A 22727-nucleotide genomic window follows, 5' to 3' on the forward strand; every position below is an offset into this window, starting at 1 on the left:
TGAGTCCGAGTTCACTTATGGATGCGAACGCTTGAGCTCGTTGAGTTGAGTCCGAGTTCGCTTATGGGCGGGTTACATGATTGCTTGATTGCATATATGGCACTTATGTGCAAGTTATCCATGTATCCGAATTATATTCCGATGTGTTCAACGGGTAAAGTTCTACTCAATGGAGGAATATTCGAGATGTAAAGAGATGTATTGGTGAGTGATGTGAAATGGATATTTTGGACAGGTATGTATTTAACCCTCGGGTTGAGTATTGATACAACCATTATAAGGTAATAAGATGATGAAAAATGATCAGAAATGTGATATGTGTTTTAGTGATGTATGCTAATGTTGATTGGTATAATTGTTTGTTATGTTACTTATTATTTGCATATGAACTTACTAAGCATTTATGCTTACTCCCTCCTTCTTACTCATTGTAGTTTTGGACAAGCCAGCTCAGGAGTCGGGATAGGTCGAAGGCTCAGTCACACTATCCAGAAGACTTTTGGTAAATAGCTTGTAAATTTAAGTATGGCATGTATAGCAATATACCTATTTTGTGTAAATGATCTTATGGTATGGTTGTGAAATGGTTGAGGAAATGCTTGATAATGATAAATTATGAAAATGGTTAGTTTAGATTATGTTTCATGTTAAGGAAAACTATTAAGATACTTAGTGCATAAAAACTCATAAAAAGGATGAAATTTACCATAAACAGAATACCGCAGCAATACTAACGCGAGTTTGAAAATTTACTAAAAATCATAGCAATTGAATTTGGTAATGAATTACATATAAAATTGAAGCTTATTATGTCTAGTTTCACATGAAACAAATGAAACAAGTAAAGGAATTATATGTTAGAAGATATTTGAATTTTAGTGAAACAGAGTCATAGCAGTTTCTGAATCCCCTATTCCTACTTTAGAAATTCACCATAAATTGTAAAGATATAATTAGGTGGCGTATTTTATATCCTCAGAATCCTTATTGAGTCTAGTTTTAGTAGAAACAAATCTCATAGTCATATGAATTTTTTACAGAGAGAAATATGGTTCGTAATAAACAGAGGTCAGACCAGTCGAGTCCTAAAACAGGGGTAACTTTAACTAATAAACTGTTCTAATTGGCCGAACCAAAAATTCTATAAAAAATTAGTAGATAGGTATATGAGTCTAGATTCAGGTAAAATTTACGGATCTTAATTTCGAGTTTTGTAACTCGAGATATGATTTTTCTTGTGACTGTGACGCAAGTAGCTTAAAAGCTATGAATGTAGAAACAAATAATCCAAAGTTCTAAAAATGTTAAACTAAGCTTAGTAACACCTCATACTCGACTCCTGCGACGGTCTCGGGCGTGGGGGCGTTACACATACTTACTTCACGCTTCAATCAATATACTCATCCACAAGGTATCAAACCTAACTAAAGGCCGAAAATTCGTTAATCAGTTGAACGAATACTATTTAAAACGAATCGACTTTTCTGATGCATATACGAAACATACCTCATCGTTTGGATTTTATGAGCGTATTAATTTGAAATTTACAGCAATATCGCTCATTCCCAAACCAAGTACCTTCGGAGTTTAGCCAGATATAGCTACTAGCTCAAATGCCTTCGGGACTTAGCCCGGTTATAGTAACTCGCACAAATGCCTTCGGGACTTAGCCCGGATATAGTAACTCGGACAAATGCCTTCGGGACTTAGCCCGGATATAGTAACTCGCACAAATGCCTTCGGGACTTAGCCCGGATATAGTAACTCGCACAAATGCCTTCGGGCTTATCCCGGAATTAGTCACTAGCACAAATGCCTTCGGGACTTAGCCCGGTTATCAATCCGAATATCCATGCACATATCAATAAATCACGACACATCAATATTTCATTTTCATAACTAGAATTCAAACACAATTCACTTATCAAGTATTATCATTTTCGGCTCAATAGCTACATACAAAGGGCATGATTTTGATTTGCTTATAACATAATCTAATCGAATCATAATCTAAGTTTCATTACTCGAAAACTTACCTCGGATGTTGTCGAACGATTTCGACGGCTATTCGATCACTTTTTCCTTTCCCTTATCCAACTTTGGTCCTCTAAGCTCTTGAGCTAATTCAAACAAATTTAACTTATTAAAGTCTCATTATGCTAGCTTATGGCCGAATATGAAAATGAATTTGATAGGTCATATGGCCACCTTTAGCTCAAATACAAAATGGTCATACGCATTTTTAATCACATTAAGCAATTTAATACCATTAATCTAACATTTCCTCAAGTGCAACTTTATGACCGAATACACATATCATTAACTCAATATCAATTAACTAAGCATTTAAACAAATTCTCTTTAACTATACACACATTCGGCAATGACAAAGACAATTTAGCAAACCTTAAACTCAACTTATAACAATATATATATTCAATATTCAAAGCATTTAACATCACTCCACCATAATTTTTACATCATGGCCGAATGTTCCTTTGAACCATTTACCCTTACAAGGCATAAATTTCACCATCAAAACTAACAAGCTTATAATCCCATGACCGAAACCTCTAACAACACCAATTAAGAATACTTCATGGGTTTGAGGTAAAACCAAGAAAGAAACTCATAAATATCGAGATATAAGCACTAACATGGTTCATCTAGATTTAGCATGAAACAACATCCATCACCCTTATAATTACCATAGCTGAAAACCTTACTCATTCCAAAATCCAAATCTCAACTTGGGTCACAAAAATAACTTGATATCTCATCAACACAACATCAACACCAAGCAAGAATGATACATCCATGGCCGAGTGTCATCTCCATCACATAGCAAGATTTAGACCATGGGCTAGGTAGAACTCAAGCTAACAACTAAAACATGCATGCATCTCATGGAACATCATCAAACATACCTTAGTCTAGCAAACCACCATAGCCGATTTCCTCAAAGCTCTTTTTCCTTCTTTTTCTTTCTTCTATTCGGCCAAGAACAACATGAGAGCTTTTTTTTTTCTTTCTTTTTCTTTCTTCTATTCGGCCAAGAGCAACATGAGAGCTTCTTTTCTTTCCTTTTTTTTTTCATCATCATTTACCTTCCCATTATTATTTTATTGCCCATACTCCTTATTTTATTTTTCCTAACATAAAGCATTAACCCAACATGTTCATGACATGTTTTTTAGCCATAACATTTTGTCCACCCTCATGCTCATGGCCGTCCACTACTAATTAGGGGGGAAATTGACATGCAAGTCCACCCTTTTGATTACATGCACTAATAGATCCTTATAGATTAACCTATCACATTTCAAAAGTGTCACACATAAGTCCTATTGACTAAATTCACATGCAATTTACTAAATCGAAGCTTAAAACTTTCACACATTCATATTCACATATTTTGGACAATAAATATCATATTCAAATAATTTGGTGACTCGGTTTAGCGGTCCCGAAACCGCTTTCCGACTAGGGTCACTTTAGGGCTGTCACAATGATGTTGAGAGAGTTGGATTCTCGCTCGAGAACATGATCCGAGTATTCGATGATTTGTCTTGTACTCCTGATGAGTGTATCAAATGTGTGTATCTTTGCTTAGAGATAATACGTATCATTGGTGGAAAATGTTGATATTTGATGCGTATGTAAAGAAGCTTTATTATAATTGTATTTTAAATGCTTTAATTTTGTGTGAATTGTGTAAATGACTCTATAGACACGTTCAACGATGTTTTGACAAGTTATAAATCCTAATCGAACCTTAGGAATAGATTAGGATACAAGTGACATGTCACTAGGGTATTATGTTATGTGATCTGGGTGCTAGTCTTGTACATCCTACCCGTGGCTGAGTATATCGGCATATGTTGCGGTTACTTGACAGCTTGTGTGAGCAGCACCATGTAGCTACGTCTTGATTGACAGCTTATGTGAATAGGCCCATTGATGGCTTGAGAGTGAGCATATATGTGTTATGAGGTAGAGGTAGCAATGGTTACATATGTGACACCTTGTGTGCAAGGTTTTTTGAGTATCCGATATTATTATTCCGAGTGGTTCATTGGGTATGTCAAAGATGAGAATAAGTATGATACCATTACGAGTTGGTACAAGTCTGTGTAACACCCCTTACCCGTGTCCGACACTGGAACAGGGTACGAGGCATTATCGGACTTAATCGTTCACAAACATGTAAAAATCGGGCTACAAAATTTCATTCGTATAAAAAATTTTCATACCTATGCATAATGTCCCATACACGGGCCTACAAAGCCCTAAACATGCATTGAAAGTAGTTATGGACTAAACCGAGAACCTTAGAAAGTTTTGGGAAAACTTAGAAAATTTTTTCATGACACAAGGTTACATGCCCATGTGGACACTAGGTCACGCCCGTGTCCTCAGGCGATGTAACTCTCTGACTATGATGTTAGCGAATAATTTGGACCACACGGCCAAGCCACACGCCGTGTGCTAAGGCTGTGTCCCCCATACGATTGAGACACACAACCGCGTCTCAACCCGTGTGGCCAACACTTAGGCTATTTTCCAAGCCTTTAAGTTACCCTTAATCCTTTACATCTTTGTACATACCAATGACACATACCATGACATCATTTCAATGATTTAGCATCCCATATTAAGACACATTCACAAGCATTAGAACATAGCATAGATAGATAGGTTCACAACAATAATCCATATGAGCCACACCTCTTGGCCATATACAAATAACTAATCATAATTACACATATCATAAAAAAAAAGCCCCTATACATGCCACTCACTTGAAAACGCTTAATATATATATATCAATATTCCAAAGGTGATAGCTTGATAGTGTGGTGCTACCTCCGACGACCTACAATCCCAAGCTAACCTAACAACACTAAAGAAAAAGGAAAGGAAGAGAGTAATCTTTATAGCTTAGTAAGACCGTATGAAAAGAATAAGCAATTTATCAATTTGCTTCTCAAGGTAATACAACCATATTTGCACTTTTACTTATGTTCAGGTCAAGTTGTTTTCTCGAGTCATAGTCATTAAATTATTTATATCTAGAACTACAAAACTCCAAATTAATATCTACTAATGTTCCCTATAACTAGACTCAGATATCTTCTTACCATAAAATTTTTAGAATTTTTTGTCTAGCCAATAAGTACAGTTTATTCCTTAAAGTTACCCATGTTTTGCTGTTCGATAGAGTTTTGACCCCTCTTCACTAAAAATTAATTATCTCCTCGTTGGAATTCAGATGATGTTTCCTTTTCTTTCTTTTGAAAATTAACTCATTAAGGATTCTAATCATATAAATTATAACCCATAATTATTTTTTTACAATTTTTAATGATTTTCCCAAATTAGAATAGGGGATTTCGAAATCATTCTAACTCTGTCTCACAATAATTCAAATATCTCATAATATGAACTTCTTTTGCTTACACCGATTCTTTTATATGAAATTAGACTCAATAAGCTTTAATTTAATATTTTATTTAGCCTCTATTTTGATTTCCATGATTTTTGCTGGATTTTCAAATTCAGACTGCTGCTACTATCCAAAACTGTTTCAATGCTAATTTTACCCTTTCATAATTAACTTTAAAAAGGCTTTCATGCCAATCAATTTCTCTTTTCATATTCATTAGGCCACAAGGTGAAGGGATAAACATATCATGTCCCAATTTAATTCGACCTAAAAGCCTCAAATATAATCATCAATCAAATTTACCACATAATTTCACACCATAGGTATCGACCTAATATTTTTAAGGTCGTCACCAAATCATTCTCATAGGTATGACTTACTCATTTACATTCTTACCAAAAGTCCAATATGCATCGAGCTCATCAGTCATGATTTTTTAGTACATACATGTACCCTTTCAACATGATCATAAACATAGCTTACTCATTTTCATAGCTAGAACCTACTCGTATCATTCTTACCATCAAGGCAACATAATTAGACTCATATCTCATGAGTTCGAAAAAGAACCTGTACCACTCACAACATGATTATATCATTCCATATCATTATCATAAGCCTTAAAATAACCCATGAACCCTTTTGGAATACTAATGGATATCTGATAAACCTCACACAAGAGGGTGGATTATTGACACCATGTCCCAAACATGGTCTTACACTAGCTCTCTTCTCAATGCCGAGGCCATGTCCAACATGGTCTTACACTGGCTCACAATCAACGCCAATGCCATGTCCAACATGTTCTTACACTGGCTCTCGTAATGTGGCCGGTGCCATGTCCAACATGGTCTTACACTGGCTCACAATCAACACTGATTTCATGTCTAGCATGGTCTTACACTGGCTCTCGTAATGTGGCCGATGCCATGTCCAACATGGTCTTATACTGGCTCACAGTCAACGTCGATGCCATGTGCAACATGGTCTTACACTGACTCTCGTAATATGGCCGATGCCATGTCCAATGTGGTTTAACACTAGCGCACATATCAATGCCGATGCCATGTCTAGAATGGTCTTACAATAGCATACATATCACGCAAATGTCATGGCATGGACATCCAATCTATTCCTAGGTTTAACTGGGAATTTACCACATTAATTTCGTTACGCATTATTCATAATCATATACAAACATATTTTGCAAAATCAATCATTCAACACATAATAGCGATAAAGTTGACTTACTTACATACAACTTACTCGTTTCAATGGAATATCATATTCCATCAAATTTCCAATGTATTCAATCATCACATAAATGATATTAACATTTGGCATCACTTTCTCATACTCAATATCATCAACATATAATTCAATACAATCATAGCAAGATAGAGTTCAAGTGTATTAACAATAACATGGATAACATGCTTATTTAGTCCCACGGACTTACCTCGAATGCAAATTTCAGCCAATTATTCCATTTTAGTCCATAACCTCATGCTTTCCTATTTAAGCCTAAATCTCGGTTTCTTGATCTATAATGATAAAATCCACTACTTTAATCATCATATTCACCAATACATTTCATAATTTATACTTTGGCAAAATAACCATTTTGCCCTTAGACTTTCAAAAAATTTACGATTTTACCCTTGGGCTCGTAAATCGATTTGTATCAAAATTTTCTCATTAACCAAGCTTAGCCGAATTCTTTTTATACCTATAGCATCTCAAAATCACTTACTTGTAAGGGTAAAGAGTGGCTAAAATTTTAAAGCTCCAAAACCCTTATTTTTGCTGATATTTTCGATGGAGAAGAAGGAATGAAAAAGATGAAGTCCTTTGTTTTATTTTAATCTTATTTCTGGTCAAAATAGGTCACTAACTTCACCTAATTTTGACTTTTCTATTTTCTTTATCTGTATGGCTGGCCAAGCCTTTCTTAAAGGTCTATTTGCTCTTTAAAGACCCCCAATTATGGTTCCCTAGCTATTTAACACATTTAGCTATCAAAACAAAGCTTTTGTGCTTTATGCGATTTAGTCATTTTTCTCAATTAAGCTCACAAACACTAAAATTAATTCATCATAATTTTCATGCACTCATATAATCATGATATAACACATAAAATAACATTAAAAATAATTTCTCCGGCCTCAAAATAGTGGTTCTGAAACCACTGTTCTGACTAGGCCCAAAATCAGGATGTTACAATATGTGCATAAAACTTATGATTATTAAATTTGCGAAATGATGAATTCAAGGTAAGTTTGTGATGGAATGAATTATGGTTATGAGACTATGGTAAATTACATTTCCTTATCTTATATTACTTGAACGTTAAATATATGGTAAGATTTTCTTATTTCTTTATACGAGCTTACTAATCATATAGCTTACTCTGTTTTACTTTCCATGTTTTATAGTGTCACCAAGCTAGCTCGGGTTGGAGATCGTCGGAGATCGCATCACACTATCAAATTGTCATTTTGGGTATCAATGATCTTAAACATTTTGAGTGTATGGCATGTTTATGGACTTGGTCATTTTGTTATATGTGTCATCATGATTTTGCCCAAATGTATTGGCTTGTATTTGTCAGAGGCTTAATTTGGTATTTGGCCATGTAAATGAGCTCATCTAGGTTAAATTGATTGTAAGCTCATATATATATAAGTATATGTGCCAAAGCCTTTTGTTTTTGTGTTTTGTAATGGTTCACTATATGCTTATTTATGGCTATATAGCTTTGTTGTTAACTAATTGAGTTTGGTTTATTGGTATGCTAGAGGATCTATATGATACAATGCATATTAATAGTAGTCATATTGAAGCTTGAAGAATGTGAGTTGGTATCATTTGGTTTGGTAAAATATGATGTTGTAATTATGTTAGGTATTGAAATGACATGGTTTAGTCTTGATTGTGGATGTTTTGGCTATCTAAGTATGCTATGAATTGTGTCATTTTGTTATTGTGTATGTGTGTGTAATGAGGGTGGCAAATAGGTTTGGTAGATAGCCTTTATTTTTGTCCACACGAGTAGACACACGGGTGTAACACCCCTTACCCGTGTGCAACACTGCCACAGGATACGAGGCATTACCGGACTTAAACATACACATACATGTAAAACTGAGTCATAAAATTTCATCCAATTCAAAAAATTTCAAACACATGCATATCATCTTTTCTATGGGCCTACGAGGCCCAAAACACACATTGGGGGTGGTTCGGGATTAAACCAAGAACTTACAAACTTTTTACAACACTTAGAAAAGTTTCTAGTTTTGGAAAGTCACACGCCCGTTTGGGTAGGCCGTGTGGTCACACACGCCCATGTGGCTCGGACACGCCCGTGTCCTCAACTCGTGTAACTCTCTGTTTATAACGTTAATAATATTTTAAGGTCACACAGCCAAGACACACGTCTGTGTGCTAGGCCATACCCTCACACGGCTGAGACACACGGCCGTGTCTCTGCCCGTGTGGTCAACACTTAGACTATTTTCCAAGCCTTGGTCAACTATAAACCCTCACACATTTATACAACATCAAGGACATGTAACATGGAATCCATTTAATAATTGAACATCTTCAATTAGGCCACAACATAGCATTTTCATGTCATGATACATATGTTTTGCATACTCATTTGACCTTGTCTATTATGTTATTACTTATACTTTTATACCGTGGTTACCATTATACTAAAAGATTTCAACTTAATCATTAAAATTCATATTCAAGGCTAACTCATGACTTTATAAAATACCAACATACTGTACATGCATAGAATAACATACTTTTTTAAGACATCACACACCATATCAAGTTTCAAACACACAACACATGAAACTTTCAAGCTTGTGCATGTACATATAATAGGGTTACAACCCAATAATCAATATAAGCCACATTTCATGGCTATATACAATTGAATCATTATAAGCCAGCTCAATTGACCAAGTCATGAAACACATGCATAAAGTACTAAGTCTTTATACATGCCACTCACTTGAAAACACTTAAGGTTTATTAATACCCCAACTTGATAATTTGATAGTATGATGCTGCATCCAACGATCTCCAACCCGGAGCTGAGCTGGCAACACTAAAGAAATGGCAAGAAGGGGATAAGTTTTATAGCTTAGTAAGTCCATACGAAAAAATTAATAAGCAATTTATTAATGTGCTTTTTCCAAATTCTTACAACACATTCTTATGGTAACACAATCGAAGTTGCACATAATTCCAGTATTTGCTCATATTCCAGTCAAGCTGTCTACTCGAGTCATAGTTACTAAATTATTAATATCTAGAGCTACGAAACTCCAAATTAAGGTCTGCTAATTTTCCATGAAACTACACTCACATATCATTTTATCATAAAATTTTAAATTTTTTTTGTCTAGCCAATAAGTACGGTTTAGTCTTCAAATTTACCCCTGTTCTGCTATTTGATAGCTTCAAACTCTCTTTACTAAACATTAATTATCTCACAGTACGGAATTCAGATAATGTTCTCATCTTTTTCTATTGAAAATATACTCAATAAGGATTTAGTCATAAGAATTATAACCTATAATTATTTTCATACAATTTTTAATGATTTTCCAAAGTTAAGATAGGGGACCGTGGAATCACTCTGACCTTATCTCACAAAAATTCAAATATCTCTGATACGTGATATTCGTGACAGGTTTAAAATATTTATAATGAATCATTCTTAAAATTAACTATTATCACGATGAAGGCAAGTGTACCTATCGAAAAGTAGTATAGTTTTAGCAAGACCGGATTGTCGAACCCAAAGGAACTAAAAGTGCTAGTAATGATTGTCATTTTATTATCTAGCCTAAGAATAATGGGGTTTATTTTAACTAACTAATTAAGTAAACTAAGAAATTACAGAAAATAGAATTGTGGAATTACGTTTTGGAAAAATGATTGAATCAAGACAATACCTAAGGAAAAATCCACCTAGACTTCACTTGTTATTTGACTCTGAATCGGACGATTTATTCATTTGACTTGATCCGTAAAGATACCTAAGTTATATTATTATCCCTCTCGAGACTAACAACGTCTAACCCTAGGTTGAATAATTGAAATCTCTTTCTAATTAACTTCCTAGGGTTGAATTAACGCGATCTATGGATCCCCTTATTAGGTTTTACCCTAATCTGGCAAAATCTTGTCATCTTATCTCTAGGCGCGCTATTAGCTCCGCTTAATTATGAAAAATGTACTCTTAGATAGGGTCTATTCCTCCTCTAAATAAGAGGTTAACTTGAATCAATATCCTAGAATATCAAGACAAGAATTAAGAACAAGCGAAATATTTATCATACAATTCAGATAATGATAACAAGATCTGCCTTAGGTTTCATTCCCCTTAGGTATTTAGGGGTTTTAGTTCATAACTAAAAAGGTAAGCATTTCAGAAGAATAATGAATACTAAACATAAAGAAGAACCCAAAACTCCTGAAAGGAAATCAAGGGGAGATCTTCAGTCTTGATGATGAATCCGGGTTCTAAGATGGATCAATCGACTTTCCTTGAGCAGTTCCCTGTTTCCTTCCCTGTGTGTCCCTTTTTCCTCCTCCTCTAGGGTGTATTTATAGGCTTTGGAATGCCTAAGAACCCTCCAAATTAGCCTTTTCCGAATTGGACTCAATTTGGGCTTGACAGGGACACACTCGTGTACGATTGCTTAAGGCCATGGTCAAGCCTGTTAAATAGCCACAGGCATGTGGTCCACCCTGTGCGTCATGCTTTGATTCTGCCAAATTCACACGGCCATATGGTCTGCCCGTGTGAGGAGGTCCAGCCCGTGTAGATTTCGTATGTTGGCCCATTTTCTCCATTTTTGGCCCGTTTCTCGTTCATTTCACTCTCCTATGCTCACATAAGTATAAAACATGAAATTAAGGCATTAAGAGCATGAAATTCATCAATTTTAAAGAAAAATCATCCATAAAATGTGCTAAGCATGGGATAAAATATGTATGAATTACGGTTTATCAAATACGCCCACAGTTAAGCATTTGTTTGTCCTCAAGCAAAATCCTCAACTCATAATCAAAATAAATTCTTCTCAACTTTTAATTTCTATAGATAATATCTCAAAATAATCCATAGGTAATCATACATTGAAAATTTAACTGAAAGAACATCAAAGTTTCAAACATTCCAAGTTAAGTATTTTATCATGAAAACGTAGGTGCCTCCTCTCGTCTAAGTAATTACCTTTGATTCAAAATGCCACAGAGTTTCACATCCTCACTAAAGATTCACTCAAATCACTCGAGGTGTTTAAGGACAATAAATGAAGTACTCAATAGTCAATAATGAAAAGTCATTACCATAGGCTTGCATGAAAATCAAATCTCCACCATTATAAATTGAGATGAAACATTAATCAAAAGGTCTTTAGAGGGTTGTAACATGGCTTTGGTTAGAGGGTGTGGTCACAAGCTGAAAGAAAGGGTTAGAATCAAGATTGAATTGAAAAATTACCTAGCTAGAAAAATGGCTAGTCATCAATTGCGTACAACAGAGCTTTTTCTCAGAATATGGAATTTAACTCTTTAGCTCAGAAGATCACTACTACTAATATGTATACATGTATATATATATTTAAGAATAAGTCAAATTACAAAATAGAATAAAACATAGCTAAACAACTATTCCAACCAAATCTTTACAAAAAATAGGGATCAAATTAATTTAGGGGATTTCAACAATAATGAGTTATGGGTTAATATTGAGGGTACATCAATGAATGGGTTGTTAGGCTCAAGGGGGTTCACTAAGGCTTAATTGTGAAGGTAGGATTTTATGGAGTGAGTGAGATAAACCTAAGTGCCTTTCTCCTTTTGACATATCAAATCAAATGGTGTGGTCTTGACATGCATAATCAAACAAGTTCTAGAATAACAATTCAATACTGACGCACTCATAATGAAAGTGAGCATGAAAGAAATAATAGATGCTCTAAAGGCTTAAGATCTCACAAAAATTATGTCTTTTTGATGTTTAAACTTGTGGATTTCAATTCAAGATAATACCTAAACTTGGGGAAACAATTTAAAATTTTAAATTCTTAAAAATCAACTTATCATGCTTAATTCTCTAATGTCTTAAAGTTTAAATAATCAATGCATGGATGCCTATGTTTTAATTTAAGATATATCAATAAAAATCATAAATAAATCAAAATTTATCCTAAACATGATAAGAGAGCTTTTCGAGAGAACAAGACAATCATTCAGGGATTTTTCTGATAGTGAAATGAATACCCCTCCACACTTAAGATGTACATTGCCCTCAATGTACAAAGATAGATATATAGAAAAGAATATAAAACTAAGATAGGGAGAGAAGTGAAACTTCCTGAGTGATGAATGAATTTCCTGGAACTGGAGTTTTGGAGAATAATCGACGTGAGGGTAGAGGAGGATACTCCGGCGGCAGTAGAGGTTCATTAGTCCATAAGTCCTGCGTAAAAAGAATATTATATCTGGTGGTAGCTATGGTCGTGGTCGAGCAGGACATGACAGTCGTGGAGAACCTTTCCCAGTGGAGTTTCAAGTTCCTGAGTAATAGTGAGCTTTGGAGCTCTTTATAATTATGATAGAATCAGGAACTCTTTTAGAGAATATATAAGGAAGAGTTAGTACTCAATATGAATTAGCTGAAATTAAAAATTGTAAAATAATAATTATAAGTCCTAATAAAAATAAGGTGAAAGAAAAATAAAAAGTAGTCTTAAAATAAAATAAAAGTAAAAACATAAAATAATAAATAAAAGTTTTTAAACATCTTCATCACTAGATGGTTCGCGAGGTGGGGGTGGTGATGAGATGTGGAGGTGCTAACAAATCTGCTGTAGAGTAGCATCAATGTTGTTGAAGCGCTGAAAACACTATTGCTCGAACCGGGTAAGGCGCTCAGAGATGTCAGCTTATAAAGCTGCCACATGAATTGGACGAGAAGGAGGTGGTGGTTGAGACGGTGGGTCCTTCTGACGTGGAGGGACATCATCATTAATGTCCTCGAGGGCCTCCTCCTCAGTAGATTGGGCGAGACGGTATTGAGGAGGGAAGGTGCCACATCGTTTCTCGATCATGCTCATACTTAGCATCCTCGAGATGCCATATGGGGACACCTAGCCCATAAGAGTGAGGGAGGATGATTGGGTTGCTGTGTTGAGGAGCCCGAAGTGTCGACCCAACCGCGTCACATAGGGCCCAATGGAGATGACCCCCTTCCTATGCTACTCTGTCTGATGTTGAATGGCGAGGGCAATGAAATAAGAAAGGTTTATGACGTGCCCGTGCAACATACACCATAGAAAGTACGCGTCGTGAGTGTTGGCAACGCCAGTGCTCTCTTGCCTTCCTGTTAACATGTGAGCCAAAATGGCGTGTAACTACCTCAGAGATGGAGGGAGAGCCGATGCCTTAGAGCTGCTAGGATTGTAGGAGACACCGTCGGGGGAGAGGGCATTCCAACACGATGAAGGAGAGTGATAGATGTGGCGGTTGAGAGCGTGGAGTTCATTCTCCTCCATGAACTCCTCAATTTAAAGGCCCAGAGTGGTTTCGAACTCTGGGACATCCAATTGGAGGACTAGACCACCAAGGTGATATTGGATTGTTCCTGGGTCATCAAAGTGGGTCATCACGGTCTGAAGATGGAATGTTGAGTAAAGTTACATTGTGAGTTCGAGATATGTTGACTCGACAATCTCAAAGAAAAGCCCCTAAGGATCGATGGTGTGGATGGCCCAAATTGCATCCGTGATTTGGACTTGTTCTAGCGCGGCCCAGTCTATACAACGGCCCACTTCCAAGGGTCAGGCCCGTAAAATATGGAAAAGTTCTTTTTAGGGCCCAATAGGGAACTACAGAAAAGGGAACGACATCTTTCTTTCCTCGTGAATATGACATGGTGGACCTGTAATGGAAATTGAAGAGGAATGTGAATACTTTCCATGGGGCTTACATATTAACCTATACTATAATAGCCAAATTAAATGTTCCAAATAACCCTATGAGAATAAGTAATGGAGATATCTAAAGAATGAATTTGTGTGGGGTTAATAGCATGAAACCCATAAAAACAATAATCATGAATGAATGTAGCCTAATATACTGACTAAGAAAATAAAAAAAATTACCAAAATAAAATTTAAAAATATACATTTATCTACTTAACTATGAATGTGCACGTAAAATAGTCGAATGGAGCATAGAAATCATGAAATGAGCAAGAACTTCAACATGAAAAGGATGATAACTACTCTAGATACAAGGTTTGTAATAACATGAAAAGTGCAGATTACTATGATAAATGGCATTAGAAATCAGTAAAATAAAAGAGAAAAGAGTAAACAAACGATAGAAAGAGGAGAATGAGCGTAAAAATTGGGTTGGAAGCGACGCACAGGCATGTTAGGAAGGCCGTGTGGACTTGCAATGGCTAGGGTTAGGGATTTTGGGTGAGGGAGATGATGAATAGTGAAGGGTATTTAGAGATTTTGGGACACATGGCCAGGGAACACGCCCGTGTTCCCTAATTTTTGCTCGTGTGATTCACGAATTTTGAATTTGGGTGTGTCTGACAATTTCCCCATGCCCGTGTACCTTGGGAGTGTTAGTGTGCACGGCCGTGTCTGTCTTTATTCACTACTACCATGCCCGTGTATGAAGGGCCACGCCTGTGTTGTTTTGGCAGGTTCGCCCACGGTTGCCTAGCATGGATGTGTCGCACGCCCGTGTTAATTTGACAGGTTCGGCCACGATTTCAAGGCACGGGCATGCCGCATGCCCATGTTGTTTTGGCAGGTTCGGCCACGGCCATGTCACACGACCGTTGCGTTTTATTGTATCCCGTGCTGGGGAAAATCTTTGCCCTGTTTTCACACGGTCCTAAGCACGCCCGTGTTCTTGGCCGTGTCTGTGTGGTAAACCTGTATTCAAGAGCTTCGTTAGTAAGTTAGGTGTTAAACACTAAAATTTAAAGAAGTTAATACAGTTAGTGCTCGGGTTGCCTCCCGAGAAGCGCTTATTTATAGTCTAAGCTCGACTTACCTTTCTATTGAATGGTCATGGTGGTTCGAGGAGTTTCTACTCCTCATTCCTGCTGTGAATCTCATTAAAATAAGGTTTTAGGTAGGTATTGTTTACCTTAAAAGTGCCAAATTTGGGATCACTTACCTCGACTGTACCAAATGGGAAAATGCTAAGTACCGTAAGAGGAATTTCTTCATTCAGTTTGGCAGTGTCAGTGTGAGGATCTGCGGCATCTAATGAAACTTTATCTCCAACCTTAAGTTGATTTGGTGAGGTATTGAGCTCGTTCTAGCATAGTTTTGGTTTATCGTGTGTTATCGGTTTATGTGTCTACCATTCATCTAGCTCCTCGATTTGTAGCCTTCGTTCTTCATGAATAGGTCCTCTACTATTGCTTGAAAATGGATCATGTACTTTCTTCAAACTCATTTCCTGTAAAGTAGGTTGCACCATATTGTCAGTTTTAGTAGAATGGTTTAGACAATCACCTTCAATTTTTGATGTGTTGCAGGAATTGTGAGCTTGAAGGGTGATTGTTTCGTCTCCCACACGAAGTGTGAGCTCACCTGTGCCAACATCAATAATCGTTCTAGCAGTTCCTAAAAAGGGCCTTCCTAAAATCAAAGGGGTGTTGCTATCCTTCTCTACGTCTAGAACAATGAAGTCAACGGGAAATATAAATTTATCGATTTTAACTAGCACATCTTTAATAATACCCCTAGGAAATCTTATAGTTTTATTTGCTAATTGAATGCTCATCCTAGTCTATTTGGGTTTCCCAAGACCTAGTTGTTTAAACATTTTGTAAGGCATGACGTTAATACTTGCCCTTAAATTAGCTAATGCATTATTAACATCTAAACTACCAATTAAGGAAGGAATTGTAAAACTCCCTGGATCTTTCAATTTGTTGGGTAGTTTATTATATAGAATAGCTAAGCAAACTGTGTTTAGCTTCACATGTAAAGCCTCGTCGAACTTCCTCTTATTTGCTAAAAGCTTCTTTAAAAATTTCATTACGTTTGGCATCTGCGATAGAGCTTCAATAAATGATAAGTTAATAAGTAATTTTTTTAAGAGTTTAAGGAATTTACCAAATTGTTCATCCGAGCAGTCTTTCCTTGTCGCATTAGGGTATGGCACACGAGATTTGTATTTTGTACTTACCGATTTCTGCTCATTGTGGTCTATCTCACCTTTACCTTTGCTTATCTCACTTTCTTGCCTTGGTTCTGGTTCAAGTGTGACTAACCCTTCCTCATCTTGACTAGTAATCGTTGAGTTGCTCCCTTAGGTTAGATTCTGTATTGGTTTGCAAGCTACCTTGTGGTTGTTCAAAAATCAACTTGGCAAGCTATCCAATCTAAGTTTGGAGCCCTTGGATGGATGCTTGTTGATTTTTGAGTGTTGTCTCAGTATTCTGAAAACGAGTTTCTAAAACTGGGATGAATTTGGTTAGCATCTCCTCAAGGTTCGGCTTCTTTTCTTACTGGTAAGGTGGTTTTTGAAAGCCCAGAGGATGCTGTGGCCTTTGATTTCCTTAAGCGCCCCACGAGAAATTGGGATGGTTCCTCCAACCAGCATTATAAGTGTTACTATATGGGTTATTTTGGGATCTAGAGTTATTGTTACCCATATATTGGACTTGTTCCTCCTCGATGCTAGGGTTGAAGGGTTGATACTCTATGCATGCTCCTCCTCCATTCGAATCGCACCTCATCACTCGATGTACTTGAGTAGAACCACACAAACTATCAATCTTTTTATTTAAGAGTTCTACTTGGTTAGATAGTATAGTAACCGCGTCGAGGTTGAAAACACCGGATGCTTTCGTCGGCTTTGTTCTCATAACTTGCCACTGATAGTTATTCAGTGACATCTCCTTAATAAATTCGTATGCCGCCTCAGGTGTTTTATTATTGATAGTTCCTCCAGCGGCTGCATCAAGCATTTACCGAGTCGAAGGATTTAGGCCATTATGAAACGTTTGAACTTGTAGCCAAAGTGGTAACCCATGGTGACGGCACCTTTTCAAAAGGTCCTTGTATCTCTCCCATGCATCGTAGAATGTTTCTAAATCCATCTGCACAAAAGCAAAGATATCATTACGTAATTTGACTGTTTTAGCCAGTGGAAAATATTTGAATAAAAATTTTTCGGTCATTTGTTCCCACGTAGTGATTGACCCTTGTGGTAACGAGTTCAACCATTGTTTAGCCTTATTTCTTAATGAAAAGGGAAACAATCAAAGGTGAATGGCGCCATTAGTAATGCCATTAATTTTGAAGGTATTGCAAAATTCTAGGAAATTTGCCAAATGAGCGTTGGGATCCTCGTCTTGCAAACCATCAAACTAAATAAACTGTTGTATCATTTGAATTGTGTTAGGTTTCAGTTCAAAATCATTTGCAGCAATAGCAGGTCTAACTATACTTGACTCTGTTCCTGTTAAATTAGGTTTAGCATAATCATACATAGTGCGCGGAGCAGGATTTTGATTAACAGCAATTGCAGGAGGTAGCAGATTTTCTTGGTTTTCAGCCATCTCCTCGGTTGTGGTTTGAATATCGTCCTCTTGTTCATTCTCTGTGTATCTTAAGCTTTGCCTTATTTCTCTTTGGTTTCTGTGAACTGTGCGATCAATCTCAGTGTCAAAAAGTAATGGTCCTGACGGGTTTCTTCTAGTCATAAACTATAAGAGCCTGTTAGAAAAAGGGAAAAAGAAGAATTAGTAATAACAATTAGAATAAAATTTAAATTGCAGCAAAAGTAAATGGCTAAAGCAAAAAAAATTGAGTGTTCCTAATATATTAGTTCCCTGACAACGGTGCCAAAAACTTGATACGTGATATTCATGATAGGTTTTAAATATTTATAATGAATCGTTCTTGAAACTAACTATTATCACGATGAAGGCAAGTGTACCTATTGAACAGTAGTATAGTTTTAGCAAGATAGGATTGTTTAACCCAAAGGAACTAAAAGTACTAGTAATGACGATCTTTTTATTATCTAGCCTAAGAAAAATGAGATTTGTTTTAACTAACTAATTAACTAAACTAAGAAATCATAGAAAATAGAATTGGGGAATTACTTTTTGGAAAACGATTGAATCAAGACAATACCTAAGGAAAAATCCACCTAGACTTCACTTGTTATTTGACTCTGAATCGGATGATTTATTCATTTGACTTGATCTGTAGAAATCCCTAAGTTATATTATTATCCGTCTTGAGACTAAAAACGTCTAACCCTAGGTTGAATAATTGAAATCTCTTTCTAATTAACTTCATAGGGTTGCATTAACTCGATCTATGGATCCCCTTATTATGAAAAATGTACTCTTAGACAGGGTTTTTTCCTCCTTTGAATAAGAGCTTAACTTGAATCAATATCCTGGAATATCAAGACAAGAATTAAGAACACATAATTAAGAAAAAGCCAAATATTTATCATACATTTCAAATAATAATAGCAAGATCTGTCTTAGGTTTCATTCCCCTTAAGTATTTAAGGGTTTTAGTTCAGAACTAAAAAGGTAAACATCTCAGAAGAATAATGAATACAAAACATAAAGAAAAACCCAAAACTCTTGAAGGGAAATTGAGAGGACATCTTCAATCTTGATGATGAATCTGGCTTCTCAAATGGATCAATCGGCTTTCCTTGATCAGTTCCTTGCTTTCTTCCTGTGTGTCCCTTTTTCCTCCTCCTCTAGGGTGTATTTATAGGCTTTGGAATGCCTGAGAACCCTCAAAATTAGCCTTTTCCAAATTGGACTCAATTTGGGCTCGACAGGGACACGCCCGTGTGACACGCCTGTGTGTGATTGCTTAAGGCCGTGGTCAGGCCTGTTAAATAGGCACGGGCGTGTGGTCCACCCGTGTGAGTCGTGGTTTGATTCTGCCAAATTGACACGGCCGTGTGGTCTGCCCGTGTGAGGTGGTCCAGGCTGTGTTGATTACGTACATTGACCCATTTTCTCCATTTTTGGCCTATTTCTTGTTCCTTTCACTCTCCTATGCTCACCTAAGTATAAAACATAAATTAAGGTGTTAGGAGCATCGAATTCACCAATTTTAAGGAAAAATCATCCATAAAATATGCTAAGCATGGGATAAAAATATGTATGAATTACAGTCTATCAATATCACAATATGAATTTATTTTTCTTACATTGTTTCCTCTATGTGAAACTAGACTCAATAAGATTTAATTTCATATCTTATTCAATCTCTAATTCGATTTCCACAATTTTTGGTGGATTTTTAAATTTGGACTATTGCTGCTGTCCAAAACTATTTTAGTGCAATATAATGATAACTATCATAAGTTCATTTTCAACGAATCATGAACTCACCATTTCATAGAATCCATTGTCATACCCCTTACCCATACCCGAGGCCAGGATAGGATACGAGGCATTACTGAACACATACACAAACATTCACGTAAAAAGGTCAGGCTATAATTTTATTTCTTTAAAACAACTTCGTTCATTCATACACAAATTGTCCCTAATATAGGCCTACGAAGCCCAAAATAGCCATCGGAAAAGGATTGGAACTAAATAGGGAACTTTTAGAAAAGTTTCGGAAATTTCCCTAATACAAAACCACACGCCCGCGTGAGACAAGGGACACATCTGTGTCCTCCGGTCATGTAACTCTCTGACTATGACGTCAACATCAATTTAGTGTCCCACGGCCGTGTGGCTAGACCATGTGGTCAATTAAAAATTAAGTGAATTTTTCATAAAAAGGTGCAGACTTCACATGGCCAGAGTACATGCCCATGTGGGTAGGTCGTGTCTCTCACACGACCAAGACACATGGCCATGTCTTAGCCCGTGTGTTTACTACTAAACATACTGACTTACAAAAATTAGGGTGCAGGGGACGCACGGCCATTCAACACGCCTGTGGGGCAGACCGTGTGTCACACACGGTCTGAACACCTACCCGTGTGTCTACCCGTGTGGACCATTTAAAGGCTATTTTCCAAGCCATTGGTCACCCCTTTTTTGTACATCCATACACACTCATATATCTCGTGGACACTTAACATGGTATATAATTACACTTAAACATCCTTGACATGATTCATATATATAAACCTTATTACACTTGTTCAAGTTATACTTCTTGTATTGGGGTTATCATTAGCACATTCAACATTTCATACTTAGGCCATGATATAACCACATACCATTTTATGCCATAACCATTCTCAAGTTATTGGGCTTCATTTTTACACATCCATTCATTCTAGACTATACAATCACATCACAAGAAACATTTAAACTTGAACATGTATATTTAGTAGGGTTACCACCCATATCAATATGAGCCATATCTCATGGCCGTGTACAAAATGAATTAGCATATCTTCATAAGCCATTTCTTTGGCTAACCCAAATGACACATATAACAAAATGATCAAAACAAATCCTATACATGGCATTATATCAAAATGAATGTTTCTTTATACCAAAACGAGACCTGTTGATAGTGTGATCAAGGCTCCCACCATCTTCAAAGCTCCACGAGTCCACGAACTCTATAAAATAGGGAAAAATGCAATGGGGTAAGCATTGACATGCTTAGTAAGTCCATATAACAGGAAAGTAAACTTACCGGTTATTTAGCATACAACCACATTAAATAGGCAATCCATCAAGTATAGAATATTTTCCTAACACATGTACTCAATCATCAAGTTAGGCACATAGTAAATATGATAGTAAACAATTAGTAGATGAGCTCATCATAACAGAAATCTCAATTCCACTTCTCATACTAATCTCGTTGAATTTCTCGGATTCTCAATGGATATTCTTTAGTACACTTATGGCATACTAAATCATTTACCATCAGTTCATATTAGTGACCTTTTCAACAAGCGTACTCCCGCTTACCTTTTTCTTTTACGACAGGATTACTAGTCCAGGCTAAATCCCCCGTAGTGTAAACTCATAAAGTAATGTCGGAATTACCAGTCTAGGCTAAATCCCCTGCAACGACAAATACTCTAATGAGCTCGGATCTGAATTACCAATCCAAGCTATATTCGAATCCTAATTCGGATTAGTTGTTCGGGCTAAATCCATTTAAAACACATATTCTTCGGGAGGCCAGATCACATAAGGAACACCCGTCCGGGCTAGATCCTTTTTACCTTCAATTCATTTTTAAGAATTCCATCGAATATCCTTTTCATTCAACTGGGATATTTAAATTCTTTATAAATCAATACAATCATGTTTCATGAATTATTATACATTGAGTATCAAAATTTACATCACATTCAAGAATATACATTTAAGTATTTTAAAAGTACTACTTCGAGTTACATGAACTTACATGGAAAATGTTTCGGATTTGGATTTGAGTTATTCCAAAACCTTTTGTTTTCCACGATCAACCTACAGAATTGGTCTCTCGGGGTCTATATAAACGAAATAAATTATTATTCTATCTCATTATTCAAATTTAGCCCAATATTTCACTCTTGGGAAAAATGACCACTTTACCCCTAACCTTTCAGATTTTTACAATTTGATCCTAATGCTCGTAAAACAAAATGCATGTATTTTCTTGGTTACCCAAGCCTAGCCGAATCTATTATAAGCTCATATCAGCCCATATTTTCCTCTATTTTACATTTCTACCACCTATTTTGTACCTTTTACAAATAGGTCCCTTTTTAGTGTTTTCATGAAAAATCATCTAGTAAAAGATGTTTATCTAACATCAAACTTTCATAATCCTCCATAAATCATCAAAGAATAAAAATCTCATGCATGGGTCAATTTTCTAACATGAACCTTAGCTTGAAATATGGGCAGAAATGGATAAAGCATGTTACGAAAATCTCAAAAATGTAAAGAACGTTAAAAACGAGGCTAGGAGTCACTTACTATCAAGCTTGAAAATGTCAAAACCCAAGCTTATGAAACCCTTTCAAATTTTGGCAGCCACAAGGAAGAAGATAAGTGAATTTTGCTTTGATTTTCCCTTTTTATTACATTTATTAGTAAATGACCAAAATGCCCTTCCTTACTATACTTTCAAAATTTTCCATCCATGCCCATTTTTGCCCTAAAACTTATAATTTGGGAAAATTTCTATTTAAAACCTCCTAATTAATAATCCATGCAATTTCATACAAATTGCTTCTAGAATACAAG

The 22727-nt window shown here is 36.2% G+C and overlaps 1 non-coding gene across 1 annotated transcript; it reads left to right on the plus strand.

Moving 5' to 3' along the window:
- Positions 1-17547: 17547 nt before the first annotated feature.
- LOC121228628 (small nucleolar RNA R71) lies at positions 17548-17654 on the plus strand. Its single transcript, XR_005926204.1, has one exon. It is a non-coding gene; the product is annotated as a small nucleolar RNA R71 (small nucleolar RNA).
- Positions 17655-22727: the final 5073 nt, after the last annotated feature.

The sequence above is a fragment of the Gossypium hirsutum genome, chromosome A04, assembly GCF_007990345.1.
Source record: "Gossypium hirsutum isolate 1008001.06 chromosome A04, Gossypium_hirsutum_v2.1, whole genome shotgun sequence".
Taxonomy (NCBI): Eukaryota; Viridiplantae; Streptophyta; class Magnoliopsida; order Malvales; family Malvaceae; genus Gossypium; species Gossypium hirsutum.